Here is a 21,180-nt window from a genome sequence, read left to right as displayed (position 1 = left end):
TAGCCTTTCTGCTTTAAACTTAATTATTCACATGTTGAAGCAGATTAAAGTATAATTTATGGAGAACTCATCCTTAAGTTAATTACAGGCCAGCCTTTCCTCCCACAAATGCAAGGATCGAGGACGAAACTGTAAATGATGACAGTTAGTGCGGGGTGTGGAGCCCTTTGGTCACGGCTCCTTCAGGGTCAGCGTGGGACACGGTGTGGAGTAAGTGGCGGCTGTGAGTGGCACCGGCTATGGGGTCCTCAGTAGAGAAAAACACACAGGTCCCTGTTTATCGAGCGCCTGCTCTACGCCAGGCCTTCGCCAGGCTGCTCCTCGGTAGGACTGCATTCTTACTCCCTAGTTATTGGAGGTAGGTGCTCCTATTATTCTTAACAGACAGATTATGTAACTTTCTCCAAGTAACATAGCATCTACGGGGCAAAGGGCAGGTGAGGTTTGAACTCGGTTCATCTGGTTCTGAAGCCATACATGTCATGACTCTGCCACTGCCCCCTCCCCTCTGCTCGGCACCCCCTTCAGCATCATTTCTGGGAGACGGTAGGTGTCTTTTGCTAAAACAGAACGTGTCAGCCTCGATTTAACACCAGGATAGACAGATGAGTTTCTAAAGGGCTAGCCTTCTTTTTGATTAGTATCTCAACCACGGGAAGAGCGTTTTGCACAAACAACGTGAAAAGGGAAAGCGAAACTCACAGCACCACCATCAGGACCAAGGCATCCTTCTCTGCTGCCGTTGCCGTCGGCCCCTGTGGTACGTGCAGCTGACGTCCTACCACTGACGGAATTTCCTAATGAACTTGGAGTGATGACCCAGCAGCAGCTCATGAGTTAGCCCTGAGGTCGACTTCACGTGACCTTGAGTTCGTTACTGAACTCTTCTGAGAATCAGTTTCCCCGTCCGTAACACGTTCATTCAGGCCAATAGTTATGAAGCATCCACTCTGTGTCAGCCTCAGGCACAGCCGTGAGCAAGGCAGACAACCCCCCCCCCCCCACACTGCTTCACAGGGAAGACGGACCCACAAACAACGTGCAGGTCCGATGATGCGGTGATGCGGGGAGTGGAAGGAGTCGGGGTCACGAGGATGCACGGCAGGAGGTGGATACCATCTGGATCAATGGGCCTTCTGAACGAAGTGATGCTGAAAGTGATGCTGAAAGTGATGCTGAAAGTGATGCTGAAAGTGATGCTGAGGGACCGGTGGGCGATGATATGTAGCCTGTGCTCAGAGGGCCTTTGTGAGCAGTGAGGTAGCATACGTGCACCTACCTCGTGTTGCCTGTAGCTGGTAAGCGAACCAGAAAGGCCCCTCATACATCCTCCAGTCCTTCCTAGGTTTCTCATCTGGTGACCGGCACAGGGCGGGGTGCCTCGGCAGCTGGAGAGCTGGTTAGAAATACGCATGCCTGGGTTTCATCCTCTGAGGATCCCAATTCAGTTGAGAAGCTGGGTCCACGGTTTAAAAGAACCCCCCAGTAATTCTAATCTGCTCTCGCTGCCTTTCCTAAACCCCCATGAGCGGTGGGGAGCTCAGGATCCAGGACCGGCGAGGGGCTTGGCCGAGGCCATGTGGCTAGCAGGTGGCACAGGGATTAGGAGAATCAGACCGGTGGCAGGACAGGCCGAAGGGGTGCTGGAGTTCAGGGCTCGGGGTGTCTGGGATCAGCTCTCCGTTCTTCCCAGCTTCTGCGTTGCCTCTAAGCACCCGAGCTCTGGCAGCAAGGGGCTGATGGGGAGCTGCCTGGCTCGGCCAGGTGTCCAGGGCGGCGCCTGGGCTGGGATGCGGCGTGGGGTCGCGGGACGCCAGAGTGACCGGGGCTGACAGAAGCGGGAAAGCCAGGCTGGGAAATGACCGTGCCATTTCTTCCCCTAATTCAATTCTGCAGCGATATCCGGGATGTCAAATCACTGTGACGACGACGAGATGACAGCGTGGCCACTGTGTCTCCGTCACAGCCTGTTACTGTCAGATGCGCGGGAAGACCCGTAATTGTGGTGACACCCATGAGGACTCTGTCCCCAGCAGCGCCGGGAGCCGCTTGAACAGGGTGTTTCAGTGCGGGTTCCTCCTTCTGCCCCTGCCTGCTGTGCCCACGATGGGTGCGCCAGCACTGCTCAGACCTCGATGGCCACGGTCACGGTCACAGTTATGCTGCAGCCCATCAGCTGGACATGCAGCCCTTCTCCGCCTCGGCTCCCAGCAGCCCCAGGAGCTCGTGTGAGGGGAGAAGGGCTGGTCCATTGAAAAGGACGGCATCTTCTGGACAAGTGCGTGAGTGGCGAGAAGACACAGCAGGCTCCCGGGGTTTCTGGCATAGTTTGTGCCACCAACACTCAGTTCCACCCGGGGCTGGGAGTTTAAGCAGCCAGTCTGTATCGCCTGCTGAATTCACCGAAGCGGAACAGGGCAGGTTGGGGCGAGCTTCAACGGCCCCTTGTCCCACAAGGTGGGTCATGAAGAGCTTCAGGATGGACACGCCCCCTGACTCCGGCTGCCTCTGAGGCGCCACGGGGACCGCTTCCCTCCGAGGCCAGCTCGATTCCACATGGACCCGGCCTCACCCACTCCTCCCCAGCAAACCGCCCACACGCTGGACTGGCACAAGCAGATTTGGAATTTCCACGGTTACCTGACATGGGGAGGACAGGCAAGCGCATGGATTTTTCTTTGAAAGCTGGGATCTTAAAATTTCATCTTTTATGTTGCAAACAGCCAGAGTTGTGCTGGTGTTTCATGAACTATAGCTGATTCCTGCGGTTGCCACACACAGTGTCCACTGGGTAAGGTTTGGTGGTTATTGAGGCGATGCTTTCCCGGCAGGAGGGAAACTGACAATGATCATACGAAGCCCCATGGTAATAAATGGTATTGGTTGTTCTCCCTTCTTGAGTGTGTGAAATGCGTAGCTCACCTGGCGTAGTTTTATGCTTCGAAAAGCACCTTGAAGGCAGGCTGTACAGCCAGGTCACAGAGGAGGAGGATGGACCTCAGGAAGGTCAATGACATTCCCAAGGTCAGAGACCTGGGAAGGGTCAGAATTGCGTAGGACTCAGACCTGTCTGTCTTCACACGCATGCTCTTTAAGAAGAAATGGTAACCAAGCCATTGAGTGGACATTTCTGTAGACAGCGCCTGGGAAGGCACATGGGCATTTCTTTAATGATTGTCAGCTGGACCCAAGGCGACAGGCAAAGCCGAGTCTTGGATACACACTTACCCAAAAGGCAGATGTGTTATCAGCACTGACTCTTACCTTTGCCCAGGTGGCGGGGAGTGTGTTTTGATGTGTAAATCCAGTCCAGCACCAGGAATGCTCGGGCCTACTCAAGAATGCAAATAATCTCCTTTGTCTTGACTTTTGGTGAAACTTCCTGGTATGTGGGGGTATAAAATAAACACACTGCATCAGCTCTGGGTCACTGTCTCTCCAGCAGAAGAGGGCAGTGGTCCCACCCGGCTCTCAGCTTTTTCCTTCCAGTTTGTGTCTTGTCTCTTTCTTTCTTTTCTTTCTCAATCCCCAGCCGCCCCTACTCAGGAACTGGACCCGCTCTCTAGCCGCGCTGGACGCAGAAAGAGAGAAATACCTACACATTTCCGTTTTCAGAACATCCTCAGTTTCGCAATCGTGGAAGCCATGCTTTTCCTGTGATCGTGAAGAAAATCAGCAATTTTATGATGACATTATTTTTCAGGGAAAAATAAACTATTCTCCTCCATTGTCTGTAAATAAGAAACATAAGGCAGCCCAACTTCAAAAGTATTAAAATATAGTTGTTAATACTATGCTTGTCATACTATTTACAGCGCATCTTCCAATGAAAGAAGTGCGGTAAATGGTGCATGTGTCAACGCCCTGGGGCCGAGGGCCTGGGATTTTTGTCTGCAGAGTTCCCTAGGGGGACAGGAAGGGGTCAGGTTTCTGGTGTGAGAGGCCTGGATCCGATTTGTGGTTTAGGGGGTGACCTTGATGGTCCAGGGGAGGATCAGAGTTGGGAGATGGAGGCTGGAGCCAGGGAGGCCCATGCGGTGGAGTGCACAGCCCAGGGGAGAGGTGAGCCCCGGCCCGGGCTACAGTACTGACTTGGAGAGAAGGGGTTGGGTTGGCCGTGGTAAAGCGGTGGGGGGCGGGGGGGGGGGGCTGCATGGGGTGGTGAGTGGAACATGCTGGTGCGCGGGAGGGAGGTGTGTTGGGATGACTGCTCTGTCTCCGGCTGAAGACTGTGGATGGGGTGCCCAGGAGAGGACTGACGTGGGCAGGAGAAAGAAGAGAGCCAGGCCAGGCCGAGCGCTTTCCGAGGAGAAGCCAGACTCCCAGCTACGGCCCTTTCCTCCACCCCCAGAGGAGCAGCGAGGCTTCTGGCCTGACCTCGTGAGCTTGGTCAGTGTGAGTTCATCCTGAGGGCGGGCTTGACCCTTGGTGGGCTAAAAAGTCCTGTCATCATGGTCACAAAGCGGATGGCCAGATGCTTGATTACAGTAAATTTCCAAGGTAAAGATGACCCTCCATGCTCTCTCTTGGACACGTGTGTTCTACTGAAGGCTTTGGCTAGGACCAACCCTGTCCCTTTACTCAAGGGGGGTATCATGAACCCCATTTGTCAGATGGGGAAACAGAGGCTGAGGGAAATGGATTCCTTAAGAATAACATTGCTGTGCGCAAGCAGGTTTAGACTTCCAACCTCACGCTGTTTCTCCTTCACCAGATACTTTCATCTCCTTGCTTGGGCCCAGTATTTCTCCTCCACAGCTACGTCTTGCACAGCATGGAAGGAGGAACAGTGGCTTCTCTAGAAGAATTTTTAGCGGACCAAACTTCCAGTCTTTACAAATAAATGCTTCTGTAGAGGAAAGCCAATCACCATCTTTGTGACCACACACAAGACCGTGTCACCAAGCATAAGAAGGTCATGTGCAGGCTCTCGTAGCTAGAGGCATTGCCAGATAAGGATCTCACACGCGGTGCTTGGGGCAGAGTAGGTCCCCGCATCACTGGTAGTTCTAGTCCCCATCGGGACAGGGACGTGCAGGACGAGAAGAGAAAGTAAGTGAAGAGCTCCTACGGGGCCAGTGGCTGCGTCCAAGATGCTTGGACAGGTCTTCCTAACTGTCCATCTCCGATAGGCTGCCCCTTCGTGGGGAGGGCCAGCCAGGCAGACAGGAAAGCAGCCATCTGTGGGAGCCATCGGTGAGTGCCGACAGGACCTTGGCAGGGAGGCAGGCTGGGATCTGCTCCTACTTTTCTGCGAACCCAGCTTTCCAAACTGCTGTGCACGGGAGGCCTGGGGACGGCTGGGAGGCCTCGTGGGCCCATTTCAGGAGAAACGGAGGCCTCTGGGAGGACCGGGGATGTGTCAGCTGGAGCCAGTGGAGAGGCCTCTGCGGGTCTCATGGCACATGCCACCTCTGCAGGAGGCCTTGCTTGACGGGCGCCTCCCCCCGAACCGCACCGATCTATTTCAGTGATCAGCCATCGGAATCCCACTGGTCTATGGACGGCCCTCTCCGACGAGGAGGATCTCCATGGGGTAGAGACTTCATTGTCTTTGCTCACCATTCTCCCAGTGCCCAGAAGAGAGCCCGGCGCGTGGAAGTGCTTCAGAAGTACATATTTGCTGATCAAGTGATTCAATGAATAAGTGAATAAAAAACTGAATGAATAAATGATGGCAGAGAAGATGGTGAGAAATAGAGAGAAACAGCAGTGAGTGGAAGGAAACCAGTGTTTGTAAGTATGCGGACACGATCCCAGCGTTGATCCCAACCCAAATCAGTTTTGGATCTGGGTCTGGGAAGCTCTGTTGCCTAGAATAATTACAAAGATGAAGTGAGAGGACACCCCAGGTCCCTTACCATCTGCAAAGTGGCCGGCAGAAGGGCTGACCTAATGCGTATCAGCGTCACTGTCTTCCAACTCCGGCAGCACAGCCACATGCCTGCCTCGTGATCAGTGAGCTCCGTGTCGGCGTGCATGTCTGTACCAGCTGCCAAGCCTGGGGTCCGGAGGCAAACGAGGGTCCTCTTCTGCCCTCAGAAAGCATACGGTGCCATTCACGTAGCAACCAACATCGAGCTTGTTCCGAGACAGGCTATGGGTAGCACTGGCCTCATTTCTCCTAATACAGGCACCTACTTACATGGTTGGCTTTTGCTGGTTTGCTTTCAAATCACGAGGCAAGAAGAAAGCTGCCTCCAACTCCTGCCCCTCGGCTCTGCCAGCTCGCCTGTGCCCACCTGGGGGACCTTCTCGAGCTGGACGCCCGGAGCCTGGAGGACTGGCAGCCCATGCTGGCCACATCTCAGTGCTGCCTCCAAGGCCGCCTCGGGTAAGCGCCAGGTCCCGCACAGATCCTGGTCCAACCCCTGCAAAGCACAGGAGCCCGGGGCGGGGGGCTGCTGATCCGGGAGGCGAGATCCAGCAGCGTAACAGCAAAGGAAAACCTCTGCGATGTTTCGTTAGAGAGAAACTAACCCAGGGATCGGACTGAGTTTTCTGGCTTCCTGACTCGTTCCTACTTGGTGGGCGCTTGCAGGCTGTGGTGTCTGCCTGCCCAGCCACAGCGGAGCGTCGAAGCGGTCAGTGCGTGGACACGGGCCAGGCAGATGCCGGGGGACTTGGACCCCCTGAATGCCGAGAGAGGGAACTCTCCACAGCAGGGCCTGGGGGGGGGGGGGGCGGCTCTGCGTAGATTTCTCCTGCTAATCCCACAGCGGCGCTCCATTGTTCGAGTTCTGGCCGCATGCACAGGTCTGGGGATGGAGTTTGCGGAAGGAAGACAGACAACATTTTACTGATCCCAGAAAGTGGAAGGGGGTGGTTCCAAGTGCTTAGGAATCATGCTCTCAGGGTCCAATGCGTCCTACACGTCTCCCTGCCGGTGCCCCCTCCTCTGCCGGGGCTCCCACATGGGGCAGAGGTGTGGTGTCCAGAGGAGGGCAGCTCACTGTGGAGGTGCTGCGGGTGGTGCCCAGCACGGTGCCCACCTGGCAGCCTGCGTGCATCCAAGACTACACGCTCCAGACTCCTTGGTCCCGGCCTGGGTTGGGCTGATGCAGTGTGAGCAGCAGGGACGTTTGTGTGTCTGTAGTTCTGGCTTCCGGGGAGGCAGGCTCTGAGACGGAGCCCGTGGGCCAGAAGTTCAGCTGGGAGTGCCCTTGAGACCCAGACAATTAGAAGGCAGGGACGGAGCAGGACTGGCGGAGGGAGAAGCGAGGCTGCCATGTGTGGGTGCCACGGGCTCGGCTGACCTACACTGAGGCTGGCACGGCTCCTGAGAGTTGTCCTAGGTCGGGGCGAGGAAGCTGGGCTCTATACCCCTGTGCTGTCCTGGAAGGGGTAAGACCTTCAGTGCCAACTCTCTTCAGCCCAGGGAAACCCCCAGGGGCTGCCAGCTGCCCGCGATCTGCCAGCCTTTTCCCAGCAGCAGGGGGACTGTCTCCCTCACTCTTGGTGGAGGATCTGGGTGCCACGTTACAACACCCATGATGTGCGCCACATGCAGTTCTGGTCACAGATCCTTGCACATACAATCCTCACCTCGTTTACCTTCTGAGTGGAGCGGATGCCCAGGACCTAGGGAAGGTTGGAGCCACAGGACGAAAGAGGCCTGGGTCCCTGAGTGACCGCCTGGCGCAAAGCTCCTCAGAATGAGTTGGGCAACAAATAAACCCATGCTGTGTTGAGATTTGGGATTTCGGACTTAGAGCGATTAGCTTACCTTCACACAGGCATGAGGATGGGCTGTTGAGGGATCTCTGGGAAGAATCGGGGCCTGCAGAGCTGCCACTGGGGAGATGGGGATGGGAGGATGTGTAAGCACAGCCCTAAAGAGAAGAATGGGGCTTGCTCCCCCTCATCCTCCCTAGTGCTCAGATGTCCCTGGTAAGGACCCCATGGGCTTTGCATCATGGGCAGCGGAGGCACCAGCCCTGCACTTGGGAGGCCTGGCTTGGACACCCAGACCCACGTCTCGCTAACTGTGTAATCTTGGGCCAGTGATGAAGCCACTGTGGCTCTGGCTGAGGTGGGACGGCTGCAGGCAGGATCCGAGCCGTGGAATCTCAGTGATGAAGGAGGGGGATGGAGGAACACTTCTGAGTGCTCCCTGCTGAGCTACTTTGGTTTATCCCTTCTCATTTTTTTCTGAGCCCCAGATTCCAAAGAGAAGCAGGAGGAAGGAACCCCAAAAGGTCACTTTCATCCTGGTCACCCCACGTGCCTGCAGCCCCGGGCACTTAGTGCGGGCTGATGGGGGTCGAGGCAGGGGCATGCAGACCAAGGATGTTCTTAAAGACCTTGTCCATGTGCAGATGCGCGTGGGTCTGAGGCCATCACGCCAAGGGCATGGAGAGTGGGTCAGGAGGCTGTGAGACAGCAAGAAGTTAGCAGGGAAGGGGATGCTGGTTTCCTTGGGCCGCTGTAGCAAATCACCACCACCTGGGCGGCTTCCAACCGTGTCCCCTCATGGTTCCGGGGCTGCAGGTCTAACGTCCGTCTCACTGAGCCGCAGTGGACATCAGGTGTACGCAGGCCATGCTCCATCTGGAGGCTCTAGGGTAGAATCCATTCCTCATGTCTTCCAGCGTCTGGTGGCTCCAGTACTCCTTGGCTTAGGGCCCCATCGCTCTGATGTCCATCTCCATCATCACATGGTCTCCTCCTCTTCTGTCCCAAACTCCCTCTGCTTCTCTCTGCTAAGGAGACATGGCATTGCATTTAGGACCCACCATGATAATCCAGGGAAAGCACCTCCTCTCAAGATCTTCAGTTTAATCACATCTTCTGCCACATCAAGGAGTGTTTACTGTTTTCCATATAAAGTGTCATGCACTGGTCCAGGGATTAGGATGTGGACATACCCTTTGGGGAGCTGCCATTCAGCCCATTACCCGGTGTGAGGAGGGACCGAGCGCCATGCCAGGGTGAGGAAGGTTCCCGCACGGAGTCGGCTGGAGGCCCTGCCCAGGCGGTCATCCCCTTCCCCGCATCCACTCCAGTGCCTTGAAGGCAACGCAGAGGGACTCACACGCTCCATGGAGGGAGGCGTGCACTCCCGGGACAGAGCCCTGGGCTGGGGGTCCCAGCTCTGGCTTTGCTTCTTCAGGGACCTCTGGGCTGGTCAAACCCCCTCGCTGGCACCATCTCACCTGCTCGGAACCCAGAGACCAGCTGGCGAAGTCCAGCCTCATTTCACAGTGGGGAAACGGGTCTCTGTAAATTGAGCTCCAGGTCTCGCCACTTCATCGGGGCATAGAACCCAACCTCGGCTGTGGTCCAGGGGCAGCTTGAGATCTACCGTAGGTTTGCAGACTGTTCTGGGCAGCCCCACTAGCCACCCCCTGGGCGCAGATGGAGTGGCATGACCCTATGACACAGGGGTCCTCAAACTTTTTAAACAGGGGGCCAGTTCACTGTCCCTCAGACCGTTGGAGGGCCGGACTATAGTTTAAAAAAAAACAAAAAAACTATGAACAAATTCCTATGTGCACTGCGGGCCCGGGACGAGTTGGCTGCTAAGCAGGACAGGCAGCGGCACCCAGCGGGCCAGATAAATGTCCTCGGCGGGCCGCATGTGGCCCGCGGGCCATAGTTTGAGGACCCCTGCTGAATACTCCTCACCTGTGCACCGAGGTACGTACTGTCCCCTGCAAATCTGTGCCATGGATCTTGGAAAGGGCCGGTTAGTATCGACCAAATACAGACGTTACAAGGACACCTATGGCTTTGCTCGGGGGGGAAGGGGGCTGGAATACATTACACAGAAAACATACGAATTCGTCTCTTCTTCCTCTGCCGTCACCTTTCCCTGTGATTTTCTCACACCAGGTGTTCCAATCCCGGAGAGGAAACTTCCTTTCTCGGCGTGACATTTTCAAACGCGTGGCTCCGTCCCCGGCGGAGGATTCTGCAGAAGGTGGTGCCACTCACAGCTCCAACCTGAACCAAGCAGCGCCCAGATTGCTGTTTATGCCGCAATGAATGTATTCAAGTTGCGAGTGTGGCGGAGACTCTGTAGGCGCACCTGCAGCTCAGAGTGAAGTCTGGGTTCTGGGCCGATTCTGAATCCCGCTCCCCCTCCTATCCCCCCACAAAGTAATGTTGGCAGCTTGGGATCAATATCTCCTTCCCATATGTTGCATATCCTCTGTGAAGTGTAACTGAAGACACCCTTGTCAATGGTACTTCTCGGCGGGAATGCGTTCAGAAATTCTGAAAAGGTGATGCGAGCGGGAGGGAAGTGAACATTTGGCTGGCATCGCTGTGTACCCGGGCTGTGCTAGGCACCTTTGCACACGCAAGCTCATGTGATCTGCACACCAGCTCTGTGAGAAAGATGTCAGGCGCACTTTTGCAGAATAGGAGACAGGCTCAGAGAGGTTAAGTTACTCGCCTAAGATCATCCGGTCATGAAATGGTGCGACCGGGATCTGAAGCCAGTGTTGTTGGACTCCAAAGCTCGCTCTCTTGAGTCTGGTCTTGTATTCTGGACACTCCCATCTCTAATCTCCACCTGCCACCTCCAGGCCTCTGATCACTGACAACATGGACTAAGTCTGTGGAGAAACTGAAACTCTGAGACAAGACTTTTTAAAAAAAATCTCCTCACCTGAGGACATGCTTAAGAGGAGGAATGCGGGGGGGGGGGGGTGGGGGGGGGAGGGGGGGGGGAGAGAGAGAGAGAGAGAGAGAGAGAGAGAGAGAGATTAATGTGAGAGAAAAACATCAATCAGTTACCTTTCTTATGTGCCTGATGGGAGATCAAACCCACAACCCCAGTATGTACCCCAACTGGGAATCCAACCCACAACCTTTTGGTGCACAGGACGATGCTCAGTCAGTTGAGCTACTCTGGCCAAGCTGAGACCAGATCTTTTTATCATTATTATTAATTATTTTTCTTTCTTGATTAAGGTATTACATATGTGTCCTTATCCCCCCTTTGCCCCCACCCCCCCACTCATGCCCTCACCCCCCTGGTGTCTGTCCATTGGTTAGGCTTATATGCATGCATACAAGTCCTTTGGTTGATCTCTCCCCCTTACCCCCACCCTCCCCTACCTTCCCTCTGAGGTTTGATGGTCTGATGGATGCTTCTCTGTCTCTGGGTCTGTTTTTGTTCATCAGTTTATGTTGTTCATTATATTCCACAAATGAGTGAGATCATGTGATAACATATTTCTCTCACTGGCTTATTTCGCTTAGCACAATGCTCTCCAGGTCCATCCATGCTGTTGCAAATGGTAAGAATTCCTTCTTTTTTATAGCAGCATAGTATTCCATTGTGTAGATGTACCACAGTTTTTTAATCCACTCATCTGCTGATGGGCAATTAGGCTGTTTCCAAATCTTAGCTATGGTGAATTGTGCTGCTATGAACATAGGGGTGCATATATCCTTTCTGATTGGTGTTTCTGATTTCTTGGGATATATTCCTAGAAGTGGGATCACTGGGTCAAATGGGAGTTCCATTTTTAGTTTTTTGAGAAAATTCCATACTGTTCTCCACAGTGGCTGCACCAGTCTGCATTCCCACCAGCAGTGCACGAGGGTTCCTTTTTCTCCACATCCTCGCCAGCACTTTTGTGGATTTGTTGATGATTGCCATTCTGACAGGTGTGAGATGGTACCGCATTGTCATTTTGATTTGCATCTCTTGGATGATTAGTGACTTTGAGCATGTTTTCATATGTGAGACCAGATCTTGAAAGAACTTCCTTGGCCCAAACTTGCACTTGGACCCCATCCATTTCCTCTTTAGTTAGCCTGCGTCAGTCCCCATTCCCCCCATGTGTAAATGGAAGCAGACTTGGATAGAAGTGTCTGTGACCTTGGACTGGCAGAGATTTAGACTCTATTCTAGGAAACGCATCTCTCTCTCTCCAGGAGGTGAGAGGGGAACAGGCTGTGCCAGGAGAGACGGTTCTTTCCTGGCTGCTCTGATGCCACCTCGGCACCCCTCCAGCCACACTCCCCGGCTGCTTAGGGCTCGCTGCAGTGTTCCTGTCGGGTGAGATTTGGCTCTGTCTCTCCCTCTGCCCATTAATCTTCATTTCAGCTTGTTGCTCTAAAGATACATCTTGAAACATTCAAGAAGCGAAGGAGTTCATCTGTGTCACAGACAGCGTGCCTCAAGGATTGCTATTTCGTCAACCTGGCCAACTTGGATGTCAAAGAATCTACTCGGGGAGGAAATGGCCTTGGAGATTGCCCTTGCCTTTCACTGTGTCTCCCTCCCCACTTCCAAACTTGTCCAGGGCAGCAATAACCCACCTATTATTGTGTTTGTGACCAAGAAGACAGGAATGCCTTCTGTGGCCCTGAGAGCCAGCAATCCTTTGACCTCTTCGTGTGCCAATGACCATGTCCCCAGACAACCCGCCTTGAGCATTCCCACCTGCATGCCATGCTCTTCCTGGGGCCCAGCAAGCTCACTGGCCACCTCCTTGGCGTCCACGCAGCATCATAACCCAGCTCTGGGCCTCTTTAGTCCCAGGACCTACGTTACTTCCGACTCTTGCTCGCTTGTTAAGCTACTGGTCCTTAACTGTCCCCTAATGTTTCCGGTTACTGTTTTTGGGAAGTGCAGATAAAGAAGAGTTTCTGACCAGTGGGAAGTTAGTTGAATGAATAAACATGCTCCAGGAAGTGGGGAACTTCTGGTGGAGAGGAACGAGAATCCCGATTTAGTCCGTTCCCTAATGTCAACTTCCAGGAAAGTGCCTTCATGGGGCCAGAAGAAGGGAGATTCCCATTCATTGATTTCCTACAGTCCAGGTCCCATGTTTGTGCCTTTTGCCGTCTACGTTATTTATATTATCTTGTTTAATTCCTGGCCAGCTGATCCCTTTTTTTGCAGAAAAGGACCCTCAGGCACAAGGAAGGTCGGGGGTGGTGTGAAACTTTCAGAAAGGATCACACATGGAGAGACTAAGATGTTCCAAGAGGTGCGAAGCGTGAGGTGAATGTCCCATGGTTCAAGGTTTAGCTTGGTTACTTGATCAATTCACCAAGACTGTGCTCTGTCTCTTAGGTCAGACCCACATGAGCCACACCCACAGGCTGCTGTAAGAACCCTGCCCGTGTATTACATCAGAATGGGAGACAGTCACCCCAGAGGCCAAAATACTTGCACTGGCCCAAATGGCACCTTCTCTTCTTGTGGGTAAGCTGTGTGGGGAAGTGCATTGTAAGTGGAAGTTTCCCTGGTGAGGATACGTTCAGAATGTGATGGGAAACTATGAAATTTAAATGTCCTATGGCCTTGGGCTCTCATGGCCTCTTCCATCTGTTTTCACCATAGAGCTGAGTTTTCCACAGAGACTGATGAATCTCAGAGAGAAGGCTGGGGTGGGGGCAGAGATTAACCAAAGAACGTATATGCATATATGCATAACCCATGGGCACAGACAATGGTGCAGCAGGCGTGGGGGTAGGGTGGGGTGGAGGGGGTCAATGGGGAAAGAAAGGGGACATCTGTAGTACTTTCAACAGTAAAGGTAAATTTTTTTTTAATATATTTTATTGATTTTTTTACAGAGAGGAAGGAAGAAGGATAGAGAGTCAGAAACATCGATGAGAGAGAAACATCGATCAGCTGCCTCTTGCACACCCCCTACTGGGGATGTGCCCGCAACCAAGTTACATGCCCTTGACCGGAATTGAACCTGGGACCTTTCAGTCTGCAGGCCGACGCTCTATCCACTGAGCCACACCGGTTTTGGCAGTAAAGGTAAATTTTTTAAAAAAGCGAATGGAATCTGTCTTGCTAGGTTTCAGCCTTGCTTGGCACCTGTGACAGGTACCTTTCTCCTTGCTGGTTTTTCCTTTTGGAAGGGCCTGTTTTACCACTGCATGTTGGAAGGTAACTTGTCTGGTTCCACAGATTGAGAACTAGAGGAGAATTTTGCCTCTAATGCACTCTACCTCGAGTCTTACCCAGACTTGATTTAGATGAGTGTAGATGAGATTTTTGAACTTAGAGTTGATGCTGGAAAGGGGTTAAGACTTTTGGGGGTTAAGATGCTGGGGGAGGGGTGGGTGTATTTTGTATGGGAAGAGGACATGCGTTTTGTGGGAGCGGAAGGTGTAGTGCTATGGGCTGCCTTGTGCCTGCTGCTCAAATCCACATGTTGAAGTCTTAACCCCCACCCCCCAGAATGTGGCTACTTTAAAGATAGAGCCTTTGTGGAGGGAATTAAGGTAAACTGAGGTCCCATGGTGGACCTAACCCAATAGGACTAGTGTCCTTATAAGAAGAGGAGATTAGGGCACAGACACAGAAGTTCAGGGGTGACCATGTGAGGACACCTTGAGAAGATAACCATGTGCAAGTCAAGGGGAGAGGCCTCAGCAGAAACTAAGCCTGCCAACACCTTGATCTTGGACTCCTAGCTTCTACAACTGTGAGGAAGTAGAATTCTGTTGTGTAAGCCCCCCTGGTCTGTGTTATTCTGTTTGGGTAGCCTTGGCAAAGTAATATGGTCACCAGTGTCAATTAGATAATTTAGTGCGGAGCAGTGGTGGGGAGCCAGCCACCCCATTTTATTGGCATTATGGAGATAAATCTTGGTTATCTGACCGATTTTTATTATCTCAAAGTCGGTATTGTATAGACCCGACTCTAATCATATGTTCCTTCATCTCTGAATTTCTCATATACAATTACTTTCTCTCAAGTCTATTGCCTTAATAGATTGGGGGATATTTGCTTCTGAGGATCATATATCAAGTCTGTTTCCTTTTACTCAGAGTCTCTCTCTTTCCCTGTAAACAAAATTACACTGTGATTTTAAGTGCAGAAACTCTTGGAAGGAGAGTCTGCTTTGGATTCCAGCAGTTTCCTCTTATTACATTTCATCGCTATTACAGACTTCAGGACTCCTGCTTGAAGGCTGGATTTCAGACACTACCTGGAATGCAACTCCGAAAGGCATCGCAGGGCCAAGGCACTGCCGCTTTGGAGAAATTCCTGAGCTCTCTGCTTCTCTCCAGGAACATTCTAAAGAGTCCTACCTGACAGAGGGAACTTGTCTCCAGTGCTGGGTTTTACATGCCCAGATTCCAACCGTTAAGCCCAAATACGTATGAACAAAGAATGAGGATCCCTGGATCACGTGGCATTTTCTGGCTCAGCGATTAGCACTGAAGAAGAGAAATAACAGTGACAGGCGGAACGAGGATGTGCTGATATTTATTAATAGACCGAAAGATCATCTTAGTGCAGTGATGGCACTGTGGTTCAGGAGCAAAATTTCTCACTCATGTGCTTTTCTGGTAAACCAGGAAACCTTTCTAGTTTCACCTTTTTTATTATAAATCTGAAAAAAATATGGCGGCCAACTCCACAAACGAATGAAGTGCTGTATTGAACACAGTTGACTTTTGTTTTGGTTTTTGGTGATTGAGTATCTTGACTTTAGATCCTATTAGAATAAAAACAATTTCCAGAAAAGTGTAGGAAATCAGAATAGCTATACGCTACATAGAGGAGTTCCCACGATTGCCTAGACTGTTATTTGTTTATCTTTTTTCTCTCTTAAAAGTAGAGCGTTCCCCTGCCCTAGCTGGTTTGGCTCAGTGGATAGAGCATTGGCCTGAGGACTGAAGGGTCCTGGGTTCGATTCCAGTCAAGGGCACATCCCCGGGTTTCGGGCTCCATCCCCAGTGGGGGGCGTGCAGGAGGCAGTCCATTGATGATTCTCTCTCATCATTGATGTTTCTCTCTCTCTCTCCTTCTCCTTTCCTCTCTGAAATCAATAAAAATATATTTAAAAAAGTAGAGTGTTCCCCCAAACTCCTCCTTCCCTCCATCTCCCACCCAAATAAAGCAAATGAGACCATGGTAGATCCTGGTTAACCAGGTTCCAGGAGAGGTGAAGGCGCACGTATTTGTGGTTGATGGTGTATCTGATGGTCAGAGTGCAGGGGACAGAGGAGTCCTGATTCTGTCGATTACTCATTGTGCATCCTTAGCCACCTCATTCGAATGCTGAGCCGTGATGGGGGGATAATAATATCTGCCTCACAAAGTTTCATGTGTATCAAATGAGATAATGGATGGGAATGTACTCCTTAAACCATAACTGGGCGATGCAGATGTTAGTCATTATTTTCAAACAGCATCTGTGACCTCGTTCTGATTGTGGTTCACTGTTGGAGAGAAGAGAATCATAAATGCCTCCCAGCGTATTTGGAGCAAACTTACTCCAGTGACTTTCACCACCAGTGAGCCCATGAAAGGCAAACGCCCTCCTGCCACATAGACTCACTCCAAGGACGATCCTGAGCTTCTAAATTCTGATTTGCCCATTGATTATCAGCAGCATTTCCATCAGCACACTCCATTGTGAAAATCCATCTCAGTGAAAACCCTAGGTTTCCATGGAGCGCCAGCTCCGGGCCCTCCCACCTTGTTCGGCTTAGAGGATAGAAACATTTTTTTGGAACTTCCCGAGGTCAAATATTTCCACCGTTCGCAAGGACCTCGCCTTTGTCACGCAGACACTGTTTCTCGAACAGCTTTGGTGCTAGTTCCCCGGTTCTGTGCGTTTTTTCGTTAGATAGCTTTATATAAGGAAGAGTTTTTATTGCCCAGTTGCCATCTGGAAGAGATTAACCACTCTCAGAAAACCAAGACATTAACCTCCGCCTTACGATATAGCGAATCAGATGGAGTTCTCCAGGGTCGAGTTGTTTTTCCTCCCGAGATGGTCCATTCAGGCATCTTTTCAGGCGATTGCTGTGCCGGTGGACTTCTTGGTTCAGGGAGAATTTTGATGGGACTTAGAGAAAGGGACCCTCCCCTTTCGCCTACCGCGTGGGCCTTGGCCTTTGGTGTGTGGTTTAATTCACACACCTGTTGTGTGTTGCTACATCCATGTCTCACTCTCCACCTCTTAGGTTTGACATCGGAGCATTCGGGGATCTTTCCTCTTGCGTCCCCTCAGTGTGTTATTCGAACATGCACAGCGCCTTGGCTTGCTCCTGGCCGTGTGGTCTAGGGACCCTTCATTAAGCAGTGCTCCCCGCTGTGCTGTGTGGTTCTCAGTTTGCAGGGGCGGGGGTGGTCATCTGAGCAGGAGAAAGGGCGTGAGGTTGGTGTCAGAGACCTGGGTCCCCGTATGGTCTGCCTCTAATTTACATCAGCGCGTTGCCAATGTCTCTAACACTCTCCCAGCCTCCATTTCTTCTTTTTTAAAAAAATTCTATATTTTTATTGATTTCAGAGAGGCAGGGGAGAGGGAGAGAGAGAAACACCAATGATGAGAGAGATTCATGGATTGGCTGCCTCCTGCATGCCCCACACTGGGGATCGAGCCTGCAACCCTGGCCTGTGCCCTGACGGGGACTGGAACGGTGACCTCCTGGCTCACAGGTCAACACTCAACCACCGAGCCATGCCAGCTGGGCAAATAAACATGTGGAGTAACTAAGCCTTCAAGATTTTTTCCAAGTTTACATTTTCCATAGTTATCAAGTATGTGCTCTATGGAAAGAACATGGGCTTCAAACCCCAGCAGACCTGGGCTCTGTATGATTCTGGGAGAAGTTACTAAAATTCTTTAAGCCTCAGTATTCTTTGTCTGTAGAACACAGATGATTGTATTCACCTCAAAATTATAAAGGCTAAGTGGACTTGTGTATATAAAATACTGTGATATAGAAAAGAGATAGTTACGACTATTTCCCTCCTTCTCGCCCCACGATCTCCGAAAACCCCCAGACCCACGCAGACATGGGACCCGAAGCTTTAGGCCTATTTCCGGTGCAGAGGGAAACCTGTCAGACAACGTGCCCACTTTCTCCTGGGAACTCCCGGAGAGGAGAGGGCTGGAGTGCAGATGGTGGAGACTTCTAGTTCACTTCCAGCTCTAAGTCCCCGTGACCCCTAACGGACCTTCCGCGGGGCACCCTTCAAATCTCCTCTAAGGAACTCTTTCAGAAACAATTGGGGATGCATTCTCTGACAAAGAACACGGGGAACATTTATGAGGCAAAGACAGCCTGGGAGATGCAGTACATACAGACAGTAAGGCACTGTGATTTCTGGGGCATTTTGGTGCTTTGTCCAACGGAGCGGATGGAATATTAGAAAAGGAGATTGCTCCTGGGTTGAGGAGACCCCACCGTCACCCCAAGGTGGCCTTCTTCCCTCTAGCAGAAGTCATATTCATGGTAGCTAGGCTCCACTGTAACATGGGAAGGTCAGAAATGACGGCTGCTTTTGGAATGACGGTCTCACCAAAATGCCAAGGTTGACTTCCCCCTCAATGTCCTGCTCCCACAGGGCGGAGTCACAGGACCCTGCCTTCTTCAGGGAGGAGAGCCCCGCCCCCAGAGGTCAGTGGAGGTGGCCCCCCAGTCGGGCAGGGATAGGATGAAATGTAGGAGCAGCAAAGGCAAAGCTCTATATTTCAGTGAAGTGAAAAATTAGTGCATCGCACCAGGGCAACTTGGCAGGCCTGGGGCTCCGCAGGGGGAGCTATTGCAATAAATGTCTGTGTGGTTTGGGGTGACCATGAGCTCTCTATAAACCAACCATGTGACATGGCTGCCAGAAAAGTAAACCCCAAAGTAAACCGCATTATTAGAGGAATGTTGGCTTTCTAAGAGCAATGCCATTTCTCATGTGATTTGTATGATCAAGGCCCTCACTAGAGTGCTGTGTTCAATTACGGGGCTATGGATGAAAAGGCAGTGGGTCATGTTCGCCCAGACAGGCCACTGGGGGCTTGCCCGGGCCAGTCAGTTTGGAATGTGTATTCCCATCTGTTGCTGGGGGCCCTGCTGCTCCTCTCTGGAGACCCTCCAGGGCATCTACACACCTTGTTTGTTGTGCAACAGCATATTCTGTGCATTAAAACAGGTCTGGCTGGTGTGGCTCAGTGATGGAGTGTTGAACTATGAACCAGGAGGTCATGGTTTGATTCTCGGTCAGGGCACATGGCCGGGTTGCGGGCTTGATCCCCAGTGTGGGGCGTGCAGGAGGCAGCTGATCAATGATTCTCATCATTGATGTTTCTATCTCTCCCTCTCCCTTCCTCTGTGAAATCAATAAAAACATATTTTAAAAACAACACACCCAGAGGCACCGAGTCCTCCTTACTCAACTTTGATCCCTGTCACCTGCACAGAAAGATCATTAGTGCTCTCTGCCTATTGGTGGATAAGTGGATTAATGACAAGGTTTTCAAAAGCATTTAATTTTTCCTGAATTCCTTTACAAATACTCACTGAGCTCTACTCTGTTCAGGACACCCTTCATATGTGACCGCCCCGAATGGACCGAGGGTGGATGCTGCCTTAAGGCGTCCTGCGTCTAGCCACTGGCTCCCCTAGGAAGAGTGGCTGAAGGAATGGGGGATATTTAGGGTACAAAGGTCATAGGACGAGCTGGGCAGTGTCCCCAATATTTTAAGAGCTGGGGGGACTCGGGAGCATGTTCAACCTGTGGAACCCCCAGAGGGTGGAGACGGGAGGGCTTTTGAGGGAGGAAGATGTTTAGTCATAAGAACAGCCGGGGGATGGAGCAGTTGGCCTTAGAAATGACCACCTGTGCCGAGTGGCTGACACCTGCGACCAGCATCTGACCAGAGGGATGTCTGCTGAGGAAGAGGAGGAGGGCAGGGCTCTCGGTCTCCTCTGGTCCCAGAGTTGTTGTCCCTGAGAAAGTGGCTTTGCAGGAGGGACAGTTGAGCCGCTTTTGCTGAAAATAAAGCCTGAAGAAGACGTGGAACTCACGGGCTGCATATGGAGAAGCGTTTCTAGGGGCTGCCCCCTAAGACCAAGGATGAGTTTAGTGCCCAGAAAGGGGTGCAGTCCCGGGGACACCTCCTTGGCTTTTGCTCCTCCGACAGATGGAAATCGAATGAGCATGACGCTTTATTGTGGCCAGAGCAGCCCGCGTGCGACATGCCCAGCCCCCGGCCCATCTGCTGTGGGAGCCGCACTGTGAGCTCGCCGCCTCTCGGGCCCTGATGGAACGGATGATCCCCAGGGTCCTCTGTCTCACACGCCAGGCCTTTAGCTTTATGCCCAACCGTGTTCTCTCGGCACAGGAAAGCCACTGGTGGGGGGAAGCGAGGCCTGGTTGTAGATTCACTGGGGTCACAGCAATGCCTTGCCCACACATGGACGCTGTGCTCCGGGAGTTCCAAACGAGACAGGTCCGATGGCTGTCACCTGGCACCTGAAGAGCCGTGGCGCGTTTCGCCTTGGCTGGACATTGGCAAGGCTGTTGTTTATTCTGTCTCGCTAGCCAGATCTCGGAACTTTTTTCACTCCCTGGACTGGTTTCCTGGCGTTTGCTGACACTTGGAAACACATAAAATATGTTCTTGGAGAATGTAGCAGGCATGCTGCAAGAGCTGGGGGGAAACAATGTGGAAGAGATATCTTTGTTTATTTGGAAAAAGAAGTGGGACTTGGAAAAGCGCACGTTCCTTTGAATTTGTGGGTTTGAATGACATATTTGTGCTACAGACCAATGAGTTCTCTTCTATTTTGTAAGTTTTTTGTTTTGTTTTTTTGGCAAAAGTTGTGAGTTGAGTGTGTGTACTTTGAACGCAAAAGCAGTCTCTTATTTTCGCTCCGGTTCCAATGATCGACTCTGATAGGCCCAGAAAAGATGACATTGATAAAAATAGCAAATCGCTTTTGTCCCACCTTTTCAGAAATACACCATCGATGACTTCTGACTGCTGTTTCCTAGAAGGAGGTCAAGGCCCTGGGCAGCCTTGCAAATAGTCACCATCAGGATGGCCAGACTTGCAAATGCCCGCGGCTCCATCTCCGTGGCTCTTCGAAGAAACCGGCCTTGACTTAATAGTAGTAAGAATGGGCACAACCGCCAGCTACTGTTTGTTATACAGATGGCGCCTATTCATTGCATCGAATCTGGAAAACACATCTGACCTAATGGCCAGGATAAGACTGAGTAGCAGAGACTTGGAGAGAAACGTCCATGTCTGACTGCTTTGTGACCGTCTTTTGAGGCCCTGAGAGCAGGCTGTACCCTGGGGGGCTGGAAAGAGGCGAACGTTCCAGTTCTCAATTATCCCCAAATGATATAAAGCTTGGGGCAGGAGATGAGGGCTCAGGAGAGGGACCTTACTCATGTTTTTAACAATTAATTCTTCCAGAACAGACTGGGGTCAGAGGTCAATCTGGCCC

This window comes from Plecotus auritus (genome assembly GCF_963455305.1).
Source record: "Plecotus auritus genome assembly, chromosome: 8".
Taxonomy (NCBI): domain Eukaryota; kingdom Metazoa; phylum Chordata; class Mammalia; order Chiroptera; family Vespertilionidae; genus Plecotus; species Plecotus auritus.
Note: the sequence above shows the minus strand (reverse complement) of the source record.